Source organism: Rutilus rutilus (assembly GCF_951802725.1).
Source record: "Rutilus rutilus genome assembly, chromosome: 8".
NCBI classification, from domain to species: Eukaryota; Metazoa; Chordata; class Actinopteri; order Cypriniformes; family Leuciscidae; genus Rutilus; species Rutilus rutilus.
The window spans coordinates 28,037,617-28,043,123 of record NC_140222.1 but is presented as its reverse complement, the minus strand read 5'-3'; positions in this window follow the sequence as shown (position 1 = coordinate 28,043,123).

Genomic DNA, 5,507 nt, shown 5'->3' with positions numbered 1-5,507 from the left:
CAACAAAATTTTCTGGGGTCCGTGAACGTTTTGTGAAAATTATGAAAAATGCTGGCGGTGGCTGGCAACTTAAAAAAAGTTCTGGCGGGGAAATTGTTAAACTGTAGTTTACTTCTAAACTTGCCGTGGCTTGAGTCACAACATATTACCATTTAATTTCTCCACAATTTATCTTATTAGCAGCACAACCACCATGTCTGTATTAGCTTCCCAGCCTCCGCCTCTCAGTCTGACTAGCTTAACAGACAGCCACCACCTATAACGAGAGGGTATTATTACTAATAACAGTTAATTAGCCTTGTCAGAGAGTTTCTCTGAAAAACAGGAAGGGGGAGGGGACAGTAACAGAAACAAAAGACCCACTATGGCTGAAGACTTCTCTACTCTATAACTTATTTCTTCTTCTTTCTCATTTACTTTCAGTATTTCTCTTCATTATGTAAACATTTAATTCTTATTAGAATAGTAAGAATAATATTAATATCCTAGAATATTCGTACAAGGACTGAGAAAAATATGTAAATATATTATAAATTATTTCAATATAATTTTCAACATTAAATACAATATTAATAATTCATATTAATATGTATTATGTTAATGTAGGAATATTTATATTTTTTTATTTTTAAGGTACTTTATTAAGGTATACACATTAATATTTTTATATATTAATATTTTGAGTAGCAATTATATATATATACATACATACATACATACATACATACATATATATGTATAATTTATACATTTCTTTGGAAGTGGTTTTATATTAATATTAGTACTAATATTTGTACTGGTATTAGTATTCACAGGCAGTAATAATTAGGCTGTTCGGAGCAGCTGAGCTCTGGACGACTATACAGACGACTATTTCTTTCTTCTTCTTTTTTTTTTTGCCAGAAAAGAGAGATTGGCTGGAAAGGCATTGGGGCTGTATGTGTTAGTAATTTTAAAGTTGTGGGGGTCTAACTCCCACAATGCACTGGCAAATTCCTTTAACATATGGCACGTCAGGAAAGGGGTGGTTGACCTCTGGCCTCTCGAAAGTCTCTTGAGACGCCCTAGTCAGGCTGCATAAGAGATCTACCATCACTGCGCACTGCAAGACTGTCTGTGACTGGTATAACAATCACTTTCCATCTTACCTTTCCCCCTAAAATTCCACTCAATGTCTTCATGGCTTTCACAAAGAGGGATCTTTTTCTGCCTTTTGTAGTCCCTGTGTAGTTTTTCAACACTTTGTTTCTCTGTACAATACATCATTTCAACACATGTGATCCATTAAGGTAGAGCCAGGAGAAAGCACAGGAAACAGTCTTTCTGAAAACGTGTTACCCTCCTTTCAACTGTTTCCAGAGTGTCCCCATTGCCCCCCACTACTTCCTCACAATACGATTTTTGAGAAAAAAAAAAAGTTTGCATGTCAGGCAATGGCAGGAACAGATGAATGCCTTTTGGTTTTATTTTGAAATAAATAATGCATCTAACGATTTCAAATTGCTCTGCATAGGCTGTGCTAGAATCTTTTGTGGTCCATTTAAATCTTCTGCCGATTAGATTGTAGTTCCTAGTGATCTAAATCATACTTAAGTCTGATGATTTTGAATCAGGAATTGCATTGGTCAACCACTGTGCTTTTACTTCCAAGCCATAATGGGGGAAGAACATGCAGAATTGAAATCCTGTTCTTGGTTATTCGATTCACAAAGGCCCATCTTAAAAAACGGACCAATCCTGCCTTAGCAACTGTTGACAAGCTTTTTTATATAAATATTGAGAGGTGCATGCTATCTTAGTGTCACTAGTGCACATTTTTTTTCAAGCTGCTTTCTGTTGGTCAACGCAGCGAATTCCCATTAAAAAGTTTAACCTGATACGAAATCTGCAAAAGTAAATCTTTACCCCTTCTTGACTGCGCAGATTCCTATTGAAATGACTGGATTTCGCCGAGCAATGGTGAATGGGACCCCAACCATAAACACTAATGTGATCGCTTGTTGTAATCACTTTTAAATTAAGCTTCTCTTGTTACATTTGACTGTAAAGAGTTTATCTTGATTCTAGGAGTTTTTAATCATGCAACTGCGTAATTTAATGATTTAGAAGTATAGCAGATCAAACTGCTTTGCAGTCACAATTCATTACTGTTCATGTTAGAATAGTATCTAAAATATTTTTACTAAACATTTTACAAAAATGTATGCTTTTCAACTCCAGCCGTGTGTGAGTCAGCAGCAGTAACCAAGTGGGTGGAGCTTAGGGTTTATTTAATATGCAACTGATTCAAATATATATATAATTCTTGATTTGGAGGTCTTCTTTGTCCTATCAATCAGCTAATCAATCCAACAGATGGAGACTCATCTCTCAGTGTGGTCTAAATGACCTAAAAATTGATGTCAAGTATCTGGATCAGAGTCCTTCAAAAAACGGACCGCGACATTCCAAAGGTTACAAAAATAGTAGGAGGTCTCTTTTCATCAAAGAAGTCATGCTTCCACCACAAATATAATCAAGTCTACACGACCCTCGTCACCAACGGTCACAGATCGAATTGCAACCCTTCCAACAGGTGCATCTCCAAAGCGCACCCTGGGATCTCTAATTGATGGCTCTCACGATATCAAAGGGTGGACAAATAGTAGCTCAGGGCAGTCCTCTGAAGTTGATAGATCCACAGGGTGGTAGAGGAAGGGTCTGCGGGTCAGGAGAAGGGGATGCATCCGAGGCCTTCATTGTGCCTATGAAAGGGGCCGTGTTCGAGGCCTAGTTTGTGTAGACCCTGCGGGGGAGAAGATGCATTGGAGGTCGGTTGCGGGGTGTGAATGGGACAGCTGCGTTGGGGAGGATAGGAGGTCCCTTTGTGTCCCTCCAATAAAAATCTGCGACCAATTATCTGTGTCTGTCCCTGAAGTGAAATTCCTGAAGACTTTTTGAAAAGCACTTGGACTGGGGGAGGTGAAGAGTTTGGTGTAAGGAACGCACAGATGGTGGGATTTTCCTTTAACACCTTCCCCATGTTCTGCCTTGATGGAAAGTTTGTTGCGCTAGTCGAATACAAGTGGACTGGAATGCACAATGTCTGCTGTCATGTCTAGATGCTAGTTTTTGAAACAAGCACAATCTCTTATTTACGACATGCTTTAGTGCCAATATTTTGCAAAAAGTTTTAATGTTTTGGGGATAATCTCATAATAGACCTTTTTTACAAAAAATAATTAGAGTCACAAGATTAAAGTCATATTATGATGAGAGTAAACTCAAAAGTACTATATTAAAGAGAATAAATTATCATAATGTCGAAAACGCATTGTCCGGATTGCAACGCTAATGTGGTCGAATGTGTTTGAACAACCTCAAAATACGGGCTACTCTCTGCTTACTGACTTAATGCGTAAACATTATGGGAAGCGCACTAGCCAGACGGGATTTAAAACTTTGTCAGATGAAGACCCAAGTTTGTTTTGAAGACAAAAAAACGCTCCAAGCACAATGTTCTCTCACTATTCCTGATTTCTAACACTCACTCGCCACATTCGCCGTGGTCTTGTGGCTATCAGAGAAGAAATGAAAGCTGATGCTCTCTGTATGTTTTTCCGTCATCTCCTTTCGTGTTCATATGTAAATTGCGCTACATATGCGCAAATTTAGATCTTTCAAATCGAAAGATCTGAAAAGGCCCATACATTTACCCGCCCCATACATAGACCATTCCCTCAAAGAAATTCAGACAGAAGTGGTTGAAAATGGACAGAAGAGACGGATTAAAACACCAGGTGTAAACAGGGCCTTAATGTTCTAACTTATGTATTCCATTAGGGATGCACAATTATATACTATATTACATTTTCAAAATCAACTTGTCAACCAGTTGGTCTTAAGGAAACCCTGAATCGTTGGACTTGATTCTTTACACAAGACCCATTCAAAAACAGCGTCCACCAGGGTTTCTAGAATCCACAACGCAGTTACTAGTACAGACTGATAGTGTGGTTTAGTGTGCTAGTCTAGTATGCATTGTGAATGTGAGTGATTGAAGAAAGTTGTTGGCTAGAACGATGTTCAACCATGTGCTAGGCATTAAGTGTTAATTGCTGCTAAATGCCCAGTGTTTAGTACAGCCTTGTTAAGTATACTTTACTTTTCCAATGAAATTTTTCATCTTTGACAGGTGAAATGGGCTTCATTGTAATTCTTTTTGAAATTACCTCAAATTTGTTATTTTATCCTTTCAAATTTTCAGCTTGTTGCTATTATTAAAATTGAGTCGGAATTTATTTTGTTTTGTACTTATTTCCCTAACTTCTGGATTATCACAAATAATTTAGTAAGTCCTTAAATGCATTTCAATCACCTGCCTAATAAAGTTATACAACCAGCATGCAATTCTTTAATCCCCCCTCACATTGTGAATCTTATTTCCAGACTGTGATCCAGGGCTAATTGGAGAACTTTGGGTAAGGTATGTTGTGTGGGACCTTTGACCTGGTGGGGGTTGGGCATATTATTGAATAGGTATAGAATGACTGAGCCTCCGGTGACCCCGTTCTGGCCTTTTCCCTTCAGTCCCACATGGTTGCCAATAGTGACGGCTCCGGTTGATCTTCACCTGTCAAAGCAAGACTTTGACTAAAGACTTGCAGCTTGGGAGGAGGAAACCAAAACAAAAAAAGAAGGGAAAGAAAAAACAACACATAAACTGGTCTCTAACTGGCATGGCTTTTCAAAACAGAAATGCATGACTGACCATCAGAGGTAAAACACATTCATTACACGTGTGTTTTCATGCCCGTTCACTTTCTATAATTTTTTAGCTTTTTCTGTTTTTAAGCTGCTGTGACATCTCCTTTTGAGCTATAAAATACATGTTCTGCATCAGCAGGTATGTATAGACGATAAAAGCCGACCGCCAGCAGCCAAGGTGGCGAGTCTTAAGCGCTGTTTGGTGTTGGAATGGTATGGCATGTCTTTCAGTATCTTCTTGTGTGTTTTTCAAAGGGCTGTTATTTGAAAACATGGGCAGTTGAATGATGACTTGTGTTCTTTCAACACGAAACCTATAGCTTCCTCTCACCTCTTGGATTTCATCACACTTTTTGTTCTCAAACTGGAATGTGTTTGAAAGGCAACAAGATTGCTAATTAACGCCTAGCAATGCTAATTCTCCCAAGAAAAGAAAGTGTTTCTTCCAGTTGGTTTTTAGTTTGTATGTTGATTTATGTTTAGTGGGTCAATGATGTATAGGAGTGTCCATGATAAAGAAAAAGAAGAAAATCTTTACTATCCCATGAGGCCACGGGAGAGGATTTATGAATGGCAGTGAAGCGACGCAACTGACGCTGGTAGGTCACATGATAATGACAACATGGCAAATGTAGTATGTCCAGATTACATTCATACTACATACATTCATACAATATAGGCCATACTTTTTTAGCGATCGTAAAAGTAATTACTTATTCAAAATAAGTACCTACTTAAGAGAGTATGTGATTTCGGACGCA